General features: G+C 33.7%; 1 long non-coding RNA gene across 32 annotated transcripts in view; it reads left to right on the forward strand.

Moving 5' to 3' along the window:
- LOC148613538 (uncharacterized) overlaps positions 1-12,794 on the forward strand; it is a 70,634-nt gene extending 57,840 nt beyond the window's left edge. For 28 of the 32 annotated variants that reach the window (XR_015923392.1, XR_015923393.1, XR_015923388.1 and 25 more), the window contains one exon: positions 11,568-12,794. This is a non-coding gene — a long non-coding RNA (uncharacterized LOC148613538). Of the gene's footprint in view, positions 1-7,740 lie in introns of all 32 variants that reach the window. The other 4 variants (XR_015923380.1, XR_015923407.1, XR_015923409.1 and 1 more) reach the window with 2 other exon arrangements.
- Positions 12,795-13,020: the final 226 nt, after the last annotated feature.

The raw sequence follows: 13,020 nt of genomic DNA on the forward strand, positions 1-13,020 counted from the left end.
ATTGGTTATGGGGTGGAGCTGGAAAAACACACCCCCCCCCCAATTCATATATTTATCTAGCAAGAAAATCTGTCCCATTCATATATTTTTCAATGCAAAATACATACCCATTCATATATTTAAGATAAGAGAAGACACTAATTGAAGATTAATTGGTGATAATAGGGAAGTTTTTCTTAGCAATGCATTATATATTTGAATTGTTAAATATGACCCATTGATATAGTACACCTCAGAAATGACAACCAATTCACGTAGGAAAGTAGAAGAATTTATGACCCAATCATATATTACAACTCTAGAAAAACAGACCTATTACAGCTGCACATCTGTATACACTGGTATATAGGAAGTTAAGTGGACACCCCCCTACAGTGGCTTTGTGGGATGTAGAAATATTGTTTAGATTAAGAACAGTAGGATATTATTGATAGTAACATTGTTCCCACTTAAGGTCATAAGTATTCAGTCAATGACTGATGGTGTGTTCAATAAAAACAATCCTATCTCATTTATTGTTCATGTATTATTGACAATTGTATAAGATGAATGAAGATTTTATGCTGAGTGATTGCATCAATAAAAATAGTTGAGAATTTAAGATATTTCTGTCAAAAGTGAATCAAATGAATATTGACTTCTAATGTTCTCTGTTGTTGATGATTGAATGCTTCAACCTTCTTTCATTATGTCCTTTCTTCATTTTTTCAGTAAAATTGAAGTTTTAAGAACCACATATTAAGATTTCATAGCATTATGCTCTGTTATTTTATAAATAATGATTTACTCAGTAAATCTCTCTTTATATCAAATCAAGTCCTGCTTAGTCTTAGTCTTAGTCTTACGGTTGTTGTTTTTTTTTTGTTTATTTTTTACTGTGTGGATTTTCTAACTCATAGAACTTTGCATCTTTCTCAGGAATAGCAAAGATGATTGTCCACTTTCACTTTCAATACTCTATTCTCATTCTGTCTTTGAAATAACAATATTATTTTTTTGGTTGTATCATGGCTAAATATGTAGCCTTGTCTGACCTGAGCTTTATAAAATAGATTATTTACCACATTTCAGAAGCTGAAACACTTAAAACACAGAGACTTCATTTCTTGGATTATACATGTTAGCTACAATATTGTAGCTCCTTTGGCATACTTTTGTAGAACTTATTCGTGCTGCCATACTTATTACCTTTTAGCTACTGCTTAAATCCACTGTTACAGATATTACCTTTTAACTACTACTTTTACCCACTGTCACAAATATTACCTTTTGACTACTGCTTTACTTTACTGCTACAGATGTTACTTTTTGACTACTGCTTCAGTCCACTTCTACAGATATTACCTTTTGACGTCTGTAACAATCCACTGCTACAGATATTACCTTTTGACTTCTGCTTTACTCCACTGCTACAGATGTTACCTTTTGACTACTGCTTCAGTCCACTGTTACAGATATTACCTTTTGACGTCTGTGACAATCCACTGCTACAGATATTATCTTTTAACTACTGCTTCAATCCACTACTGGTACAGATATTACCTTTTGACTAATGCTTTACTTTACTGCTACAGATGTTACTTTTTGACTACTGCTTCAGTCCACTTCTACAGATATTACCTTTTGACGTCTGTAACAATCCACTGCTACAGATATTACCTTTTGACTTCTGCTTTACTCCACTGCTACAGATGTTACCTTTTGACTACTGCTTCAGTCCACTGTTACAGATATTACCTTTTGACGTCTGTGACAATCCACTGCTACAGATATTATCTTTTAACTACTGCTTCAATCCACTACTGGTACAGATATTACCTTTTGACTACTGTTTCAAATCATTGTTACAGATGTTACCTTTTGACTACTGCTTGAGTCCACTGCTACAGATATTACCTTTTGACTACTGCTTCACTCCACTGCTACAGATGTTACCTTTTGACTACTGCTTCACTCCACTGCTACAGATGTTACCTTTTGACTACTGCTTCAGCCCACTGGTACAGATATTACCTTTCCACAACTGTGACAATCCACTGATACATTTTTTACCTTTTGACTACTGCTTCAGTCCACTGCTACAGATATTACCTTTTGACTACTGCTTCACTCCACTGCTACAGATATAACCTTTTGATTACTGCTTCAGTCCACTGCTACAGATATTACCTTTTGACTTCTGTTTAAATCCACTGCTACAGATGTTACCTTTTGACTACTGTTTCAATCCACAGGTACAGATATTACCTTCTGACTACTATTTCAATCCACGGCTACAGATATTACCTTTTGACTATTGCTTCACTCCACTGCTACAGATGTTACCTTTTGACTACTGCTTCAGCCCACTGGTACAGATATTACCTTTTGACAACTGTGACAATCCACAGATACATTTTTACTTTTTGACTACTCTTTCAATCCACTGGTACAGATATTACCATTTGAATACTGTTTCAATCCACTGGTACAGATATTACCTTTTGACTACTGTTTCAATCATATTATATTCAATTGTATGAAAATTTGTAAGTTACAAATTTACAGCCAACAATAATTATAGTTCCACACACAAGGAGATTGAGTATATTTTTATCTCCTTTAGGGATGATACTTTTATTGTCATCTGAAGGTTTCTCAGAATGATAAATTGACTGCTATTATTTTCTAAGAGCTCTTGCTAATGACAGTCATTAAAAACAAATTTGTCACGTAGGAGTTTAGGGTAGGAATACCAGAATACAAATGTTAACCTTGTTAATATCCAAACAAATATTCCTCTGTTAAAATTAAAAAAATATCAACTTCCTCATTTGATAAAGACAGGATTCTAATTTGGATTTAATTACACTTTTGCAGTTATATTATGTTATGACACCAAGGTTGTTTGTCATTCATTTTGTTCATTTCTGTGCGATAACTTTAGTTATAGTCAATCAAATATCATGGAATTTTGATATGTAGTTACTTGCTGTTAATAGCATGTGATATTAAAAATGGAGCCAAAAGGGATAAAATATGTGTTTATTTAAAATTTAAAAGACTTATTTTTCATTCTATTTTGACAATTCTTTTTTTAAACTTTTTTTTTTTTTTTTCAAAATTCCATTTTCAGAATATTTAACAGATTTTAAATTGCATTTATCATTTTTCAGGTTATAGAGGTCAAAGTGGGGACCGGTAATAAAAATAAACTTTTTTTTTGTTTTTAATCGAGTTTTGGAAAATCTCTCAATCATAAGGTGCCATAGGGGCCAAAAACATTATTTTTTTTAGGGAATATTGTTTTTTTTTTATTTTTCATATGGTTTTATTGATTTTATTTTGAAAGTTGTTCCTTTTTACAAAGGATTTAAGTCAGTAGGCTAACAGATTTGATATAAGTTACCATTCATTAAATCAGTGATTTTCAGCAGTCAATGGCTGCCTCTGGCTGTATCATTTTTTTATATGTATGCTGCCTATAGTTTCATCAGTGTTTTATAGTATATTGCCTTTTATTGCATTAATAGTTAGTTAGCAAGGGCAGATCCAGGGCTTAAGGTTAGGGGTGAAGTAAATAAATTAAATGCCAAGCAAAGTGAGGAAGATAATTTTGGAGGTAGATTTTGTGAAAAATCAAGATTCCATGCAAAAATAAATTGGTTTCGCAATTTTGGGGGGCATATGCCCAACACACCTATTCTTGGACCCAAGTCTGGTTGGTATGTTGCTTCGTATTGTATTAGTATTTATATAAGTATGTTGGTTGATATATCTGCAAATAACCACTTGCCTGAAGCAATAAAAGGGGTACTTTTACGCATGATTAACTTTGGTCTCACTTCAATAAACAAGATTGTCATCAGAGGCTATTGAATGTTCTGATTGGTCAATTTTTAAAGATCGATTCTGAAACAACAGGGGCTGATATTTTTAATTTTTAATCTGAGTTGCTCATTTACTTTTTTTTAATTGGTGTTTATTATTTTAGTTACTTTATGTTCTTTGTTGTGTTTGTCTGTTTTCCATGTCTTGTCTTTGTCCCTGGATTACATTCTTTGATTTCCTTTAGAATCTTGGTTCCCTCGATTACTCTTGAATCCCACCATCTAATGGTTTTGCCTACCTCAAATTATCGTTTGGCTTACTCATGTTCTGCAACATGTCCTTATACATTTATTTTTTTATGTGAATGGTGTATGCAATTGAAATTAGTTATATTTGTCTGTATAGCTTTCGGAAGTATTCTTATTTTAGTTAACACTACTCTGCTCAACAGGATGAGGTGTGGCACTCAAGATAACCATTTTTACCCTATGGGATAACACATTACTGGCATACATTTTGGATTGAACCTTAGCTAAACAGTAAAAGGGTGAAGTTCAATTACACATGATTAACAATTACTTCCAATATATTAATGTTGTATTATACTGATTGCCAGTTTTATATTCTTATTTTCACTGATGTTACTTTTGATATTGTATAATGTCTCTGTGTGTCCTTGGCTGTTGATGTTCCCATGGCTGTTGCCTTTGACTGTATTGATGTTCCCATGTTTGTCTTTGACTGTATTGATGTTCCCATGCTTGTTGTCTTTGAATGTATTGATGTTCCCATGACTGCTATCTTTGACTGTATTGATGTTCCCATGCCTGTTGTCTTTGACTGTATTGATGTTCCCATAACTGTTATCTTTGACTGTATAGATGTTTCCATGGATGTTGTCTTTGACTGTATTGATGTTCCCATAACTGTTATCTTTGACTGTATAGATGTTTCCATGGATGTTGTCTTTGACTGTATTGATGTTCCCAATGCTGTTGTCTTTGACTGTATCAATGTTCCCGTCGCTGTTGTCTGTGACTGTATTAATATAACTGGCTGTTGTATCAGCTATATTGATGTTCCCACGGCTGCTGTCTCTGACTGTTTTGATGTTCCCATGGATGTTGTCTTTGACTGTATTGATGTTTATATGGCTGTTGTCTTTGGCTGTATTGATATTCCCATGCCTGTTTGTTGTATTTGACTGTATTGATATTCCTATGGCTGTTGTCTTTAATGTTCCATTGGCTGTTGTCTTTGTATTTATTGATGTTCCCATGGCTGTTGTCGTTGACTGTATTAATGTTCCCATGGTTGTTGTCTTTGACTTTATTTATATTCTCATGGCTGTTGTCTTTGAATGTATTGATGTTCCCATGACTGTTCTCTTTGACTGTATTGATGTTCCCATGACTGTTCTCTTTGACTGTATTGATGTTCTCATGACTGTTATCTTTGACTGTATTGATGTTCCCATGCCTGTTGTCTTTTGACTGTTTTGATGTTCCCATGGCTGTTCTCTTTGACTGTATCAATGTTCCCATGGTTGTTGTCTTTGATTGTATCTATATTCCCATGGTTGTTATCTTTGACTGTATTGATGTTCCCATGGCTGTTATCTTTGACTGTATTGATGTTCCCATGGCTGTTCTCTTTGACTGTATCAATGTTCCAATGGCTGTTGTCTTTGTCTGTATTGATGTTCCCATGGTTGTTGTCTTTGACTTTATTTATATTCCCATGGCTGTTGTCTTTGAATGTATTGATGTTCCCATGACTGTTATCTTTGACTGTATCAATGTTCCCATGGTTGTTGTCTTTGATTGTATCTATATTCCCATGGTTGTTATCTTTGACTGTATTGATGTTCCCATGGCTGTTATCTTTGACTGTATCAATGTTCCAATGGCTGTTGTCTTTGTCTGTATTGATGTTCCCATGGTTGTTGTCTTTGACTTTATTTATATTCCCATGGCTGTTGTCTTTGAATGTATTGATGTTCCCATGACTGTTATCTTTGACTGTATTGATGCTTCCATGGATGTTGTCTTTGACTGTATTGATGTTCCCATGGCTGTTGTCTTTGACTTTATTTATATTCCCATGGCTGTTGTCTTTGAATGTATTGATGTTCCCATGACTGTTATCTTTGACTGTATTGATGCTTCCATGGATGTTGTCTTTGACTGTATTGATGTTCCCATGGCTGTTGTCTTTGTTTTTATTTATGTTCCCATGGCTGTTGTCATGGACTGTATTAATTTTCCCATGGTTGTTGTCTTTGACTGTATCTATATTCCCATGGCTGTTGTCTTTGACTATATTGATGTTCCCATGGCTGTTGTCTGTGACTGTATTAATATAACTGGCTGTTGTCTCAGCTGTATTGATGTTCCCACGGCTGCTGTCTCTGACTGTTTTGATGTTCCCATGGATGTCGTCTTTGACTGTATTGATGTTCTTATGACTGTTGTCTTTGGCTGTATTGATGTTCTCATGGCTGTCTGTTGTCTTTGACTGTATTAATATTCCCATGGCTGTTGTCTGACTGTATTGATGTTCCCATGGCTGTTGTCCTTGGCTGTATTGATGTTCCTGTGGCTGTTTTCTTTATATTGTCATTTGCATTCAACATCATAGATATTAGCAGCTTGTAAGAGATGTGTAAATTGTAGTAACAATAACTTTTCATTACTTTTTTGTTTATTTTTCTGTTTACATGTCACAAATCTGATTTGATTAAAGTAAAAGTATTTGATGGTATTTTCCTCTTTCCGTGTATCCTTCTTTGATTTTACAAGTTCAGATCAATGAAATGCTTAATTAAATTGAAAATTAAGGGTATATGCAGAGTTTTTACTTTGAAATCTTGTTCAGTTTATTTTAAATTTTGGGTGTTTGTTTGGTTCATTTGTTCTTTCCTGACATTGTATTTAAGTCTGTGAACATTACCATTATGGTATATTGTACATGTCTCTTTCCTCTATGGTAACGAAATGAACATTCATTAAATTTACACCCAAAAAAAGCTGTATATTTTTTCTTATAGAGTATCATTTGATATGCTGAATGCTGAAATGAAATATAAGAAAGCCATACTAGTATGTTACTATATAACATTATAAAGATTCTCAAACAATGTGGAGTGCAAATCAATGTCTGTCTAAAGTTTTATGTTCAATGCAAAGGATAAAAAACAGCAGTCAGTTAAGATAATTCATTACCTGATTAATGCTTTAAATATTTTATTTGAACAAGCATACATAGTGTACGAAATATCTTATATGGTCATTGAGTGTTAACATTCATTAGATGTATAGATGTAGCTTGTATGCTGTAAATTGTTCCAGTGGTCCCTTATATATTACATTTTAACAAATAGTACAAGAATCAAAGGCCAGTGTTATTCCTTCTGATCTTTGAAATAAATCCTGTCATCAGTAGGACATCAGTATGTATGTCAAGTGAACCTTGTAAGACATGTAAAATAACTAATGGTGCTCATTAAGGCATGTGTAGAGGTGTATAGACTGTCAGAGGTGTGAATTATGTGACCATTTACTATATGAACCATGTATTTAATTGTCATGACTGTCCAGTTTGTTTGTACTTTAGGTGTGAAGACAACTACCTTGGTTGGTATCTAGGACTGAAGCCACTTAAAGCTAATTGATAGATTCCAGAAGTTAAATTTGGGGGAATTTCATGCATTAAATTGATTGTATCTATCTGTCTCCATTTGTCCCTCTATCCATGTTAACAACATTTATTTAATGGATTTAAATGAAATTTAATGGAAAGATAGTTGTCGTGTCTTAGATCCAACTGTGCAGGCTTAGTTAGTACTTCATGAGGTAAATGCTACATCTTCCTATAAAAATCTCAGTTTTCAATCAATTTTTCATTGAAAGTGTTGTATGTACTTTGCAGATCTACTGAGCCTGCTGAGAAAATTAGCAGGAAAAGTTCTTGCAAAAGGAAGAAGATATAACCATTGATGAATGCTTGCATGGAGAGACTCTTCACTTGCCCATATGATTAAATATAAATATTTTAAAACACTGACAAAACTTAAATCATTTAATTGATTTTTATGAAAATTTATATAAAGCTTTTAAGATCTGAAATCATATGCTTACATTTTTTTTAGGTTTGATACTGTTTTTTAAGTCAAATCCATACTTCTTATAAAAATAAATTCCATATGCTTAGAAGATTCTCCTGAACATGACAAAAAGGCTATTATGGCTGTCATAAACTAAAGCACAAATTTCTGTAAGATTTGATTGGGCACCAAGGCCGTAAATTTTGATTGATTTTCAATGAAAATGTTTTGTCATCCATCATCATTAACATGACATAGTAAACAGCTAAATCATCCTAAATAAAGGTCACTCACTTGTTATTTGTATAGTTAGTTTTTTTGTTTTACATCAAAAGGAAATAAAATATTTATATCTCTATGAAAATTTGTGCTTACAAAGCTGTATGATTTATGGATGTTCCTTATTTTGTAGTCTGTTCAGACTTTGTGGGTTTTGGGGGAATTGATTATGCAATTACCGTTTAATGCGTTGATTCACTTGTAGTACTTTTAACAATCTTTTTACTTGTGCCTTTAATGAAGAGGAATTGATCTTTGATCTTTATAACAAGGAAACATTGTCAGGGTGACCTTTTTATATTTAGTTGCAAACGGATGGTGAAAGTCTGTAATATCTGTCCAAAACTAGATGCAATATGGTACCTAAAGGTAAAGAATGTTTTTTTTGAATGCTGAATTTACTTTTCAAATATGAAGTCAAGAATTTCCTCTTAAGACAATACCCATAGCCAGGGGTTCTTAGGGCTCTTAAGAACCCCCCTCCCTTTGAAAAGGAATAAGCACTATTAAAGTTGAAGTTTTGTTTAATTTGTGACTATTAAAGTGGATATCACCTTACATTGCAAAGTGCAGACACCGTTCCCCAAGTGAAAAGAACCCCCCTCAACAAATTCCTGCCTATGGTCCTGAAGACTCGTATTTATACCCATATACAACTAAGTTGCTTTTTGTGTATTGTTTCTCACCTGTATGTTTCAATCTATCCAATGGTGTGTCTAACTGAACATTATCTCTATGCTTGCTGTTAATCGAAGAAGTTCGTCAGAATTTTGCCTGGGTACTTGTAAGGTAAAACTCTGTAACTTATATAAGCGGCACATGGACAGATCCTGCATACACTTTAAAAAATAGGAATACCTCAGAAAAAGGGGGTGCTAGGGCATTATTTGTCATTTTTTGTCAATTTTACACATGAAAATGACATATTTTCCTATAAAAGTGGGGTGCCAACCCCCTGCACCCTGTCTAAACCCCCCTTCCCATTGCATTGTTTATTCTTGTTTCAAGCGTAGTTTCTGGATATTTTGTTTGCAACAGTTGTCTGATTTTCTTTACTTGACTTGGATTGAATTGCGATATTGAAGGAAGGTATTGTGACGTGAGTTGCATTGTTATAGTTGAAGGGGACATCATGACCTTTTTTTTTAATTGGGTAGACCTCATTTACTTTAGGCTTCAAGGCTGGTGACTGGCATGAATATCAGGGAGCTTTTAGGATAACACTCTAGATAATTGTTCAGTAACAGGCTGGAAGTTCACGTTTGAGTTTTACGTGGACATTGGTTTCAGGCCTAAGAGAAGTCCTAGGGTGGCACTACTGTATTGGCTGAAGTTCAGAGGGATGCTCCCCTGTGTGATATGACTGAAGTTCAGAGGGAGGCTTCTCTGTGTTAAATGCCTGTAATTCAGAGGAGGCTTCCCTGTGTTACATGCCTGGAGTTCAGAGGGAGGCTCCCTGTATTACATGCCTGGAGTTTAGAGGGAGGCTTCCCTGCACGACCCCTGTTTGATAGTATTTCCCCCACATAGACAGAAACAAGCGCCGGTGCTTCCATGTGTGACATGTCTGAAGTTCAGAAGGAGGTTTCACTGTGTTGAATGCCTGTATTTCAGAGGGAGACTCCCTGTTTTACATGCCTGAAGCCATGTGTATGGCGCGGTATTAGCGTCAAAATTAAAAAGTTCTGCCTAGCCTAAAGTATTTATGCCTAGGCAAAAATCAGGTTATGCCTTGCCAAAACTATACTGTAATGTTATACTAGACTTATTTGAATCTTTATGAATTTGATTTTTTTATAACCAAAAGCAAAACACCGACGTAATATTTAAGAGGATGTAATAAATTAGATAGACATTATGTTTTGTATCAAAAACAATTTTATTTTCTCTGATACCTCTGATGTCATAAAAGTTATCAATATTTGTAGTTCTTTTTTTCTAAGTCAAATTCCAATGTAAAAGAGTCTACATATTATAACTCACAAGAAGGAATGTTATATTATTATGTTCAGTTTTTCTGGACATGATACAGTCCTAATGTTACATGCATAACCCATGTTTCTTGGCTTGCTATCATATATTTCTGTGTTGTGTTAACTTGTCGTATGTGTCATAACATTACATGACTGTCTGGCCAGAGTGAAATGTCAGAGTGATTTGTCTTCCCACTCCTGCTATCATGTTATTTGGTAAGAATTGATGTAATTTTAGGAATATACAAGTCTTGTTAATGTGTATTGGATCATTTCCTTCTAATTAATCATGTTTTAAGATATCTTCACTAGTGGGTGTATATGGTCCGTCTCCCTAATTATACCATATAAGGTAAAATTAGGCTATGCTTAGAAAATTTCCAAATTGAAAGCTGTAGTTACAGTTCATGTATAATGTAATCATATGCATGTTTCTTTTGGTTTCATGTTTTCTTTCAAATAATGTATTACGTAGTGTGGCAATTCAACCTACTCAACAAACAATCCATTTTACAAAACCTCTTGCTGCCGTAACCCTCGTCAAGTGTGAATAATTTGAATATTGATGTCATATATATGAATAGTAAAAATGTCTGTATCCAAACTTTATAATATTAAACAAAGTTTAATATATGTCAGTATCCAGACTTTAAGTACAAAAATGAGCACAGATCTGATTTAAACTTCGTCAATATCAAAACTTTTTACAAAATTGAGAACAGTTTTGGTTTGAACTATTTCAGTTTATATGACTCAGAAACAGATATGTATTAACTTCCTAACTTACAATTGGAATAATATAAATTGCTATTATACTCCTTTGCCTTAACCCCTCAACCTACATTGGGACCTGGGCCTTAAATCTGTTTGTCTGTAGTAAAAGTTTTTTTCACAGCAAAATGTGGAATAATACTCTGTAGAAAAGGGTACATTTTCCTTTTTAATGAAAAAAAAAACAAAAACATTAATATCTTATATTTCCTTCTTTTCCAGATTAATTTTAAATATGTCACTTTTGTCCAAAAAAGTATTAGTCTCATTAGTATTTCAAAATAAAAATCTAATGGGCTGGCGTGATACATTGGTCCAAACCATTTGGTCTTCCGTTAGTTATGTGATGTTATAGTTGACATGTATAGAACATTAAAATAGAAACAGATTTTTGTGGCTTCACAACTTGTCTTGTTTGTTGGCATATAAAAATGAGTCAGAATGGGGTTTATGATTATGCGTGTGTGTGTGTGTGTATTATACCTTGGTGAACTTTGCACGGTTATAAAATAATCTAATGTCCTCGGTCTAGACTCCTTCCTACTATTAATGTTTCTATTTATTCTTTGGGAATCTATACAGATTAGTGGAGATTGTTGTTAATCAATACCAGTTTATTCTTTTTACAGCTGCAGCTTTCCAAGAATGGCCAGACAGCTTGTAGAGAATTTTATTCTTGATGACAGTACGATTAACAGGAAAATCTGTCTACAACACTCCTATGTTAGTGATCAAATCCAGTACTGACAGCCTGTAGTGTACTGTGTTGATATGGTTATCTAATGTCGAGATTCGGCTTTTAAATTAATTTTGTGCAATATATCTATTTCTGTAGGAGTAAAATATGAAGTTTGGTAATAATGACACTGTGTTGTAACAAGTTTCAAAAAAATTGTTAATATCCAGCCCTTTTTCGGTTTATAAATTACCTATTGGGTGCTTTTTCTTGCATAAAAAGTTCTTCGACTTTAACATAAATGGAATAAAAATACAAATAAAAACAAACAATGAGAAAAAACCGCATCAAATTAACAATGCAGAATCCATAATTAATACTATAAAATGCTTCCAATTAGTGATGTATTTGGTTTTGTTTTATCAAATAAGGTTCATAAGAACTTCATTACCCCAAATAATCCCATTCTTTTTGGGGTAGCATAACCATTGTGTTGAGTATATACCTGTCCATTTTTAAAAATAACTTGCTCTAATCAGGTTTAACTGTAACAGTATTCACAAAAGAGTAACTGGTGACTCAAAGTAATAGAGAACAGTGGACAGTGGGAGTTCCCAGGAGTTCATCACAGTGAACAGTGTGAGACCTTATAGCTGATTATCACAGTGAACAGTGGGAGTCCTAAGGAGATCATCACGGTGAAAAGCGAATTCAGTAGGAGTCCACAGGAGATCACGGATGAAACCTATAATTCCCAAATGATTGTTCAGTTTGGTTTATATATGGAAGCAAGGCAGATCTTTTTGGGACCCTAAATTTGTTTCATGGTAATCAAGATCAGTTAGTTTCTGACTAGGAACCATTGTAAATAGTCAAATCCGTACAACAAATGTATTTTAAATCAGTTAACTAATTTTTTTCTGATGCTCTGTAATATTTCAAGTTCCACAATGCAAGTTTCCAGGAGTAGTTTCTTCCTATGCAGAGGTACCAAATGTGACATATGAAATTGTAATCTTTAATTTTAAAGAATGGAATAAAATATTATTATTCTCATGATCACCAGCGTTCTCAGCCAGGGACTATATAAAATTAAACAGTTAACAAATATTAGTATGAGATACCATATACTTATCAAATAACGAAAAAATGAGGTCACTAAATAAATTTAGATTGGTAATAGAGATTGTTTCATGCTGAATCCTAGACTCGCTTCTTAGACCACGAGAATGCGTTCAACAGTCACGTAATCTTGAATATTTCGTACGCTATGTTGTACTATAGACCATTGACAACATACTCTTCTGAAAAACCTACATTTAAATTAATGTTTATGGTTTTGACAGTGTCCAGATGGTCCTGTAGTACATGATTGTGCAACTTAGAAACTACAAAGGTCAACTCCT

The sequence above is a fragment of the Perna viridis genome, chromosome 6 (genome assembly GCF_037379345.1).
Source record: "Perna viridis isolate PV_CMFRI_1.1 ecotype Kerala chromosome 6, ASM3737934v1, whole genome shotgun sequence".
Classification (NCBI taxonomy): Eukaryota; Metazoa; Mollusca; class Bivalvia; order Mytilida; family Mytilidae; genus Perna; species Perna viridis.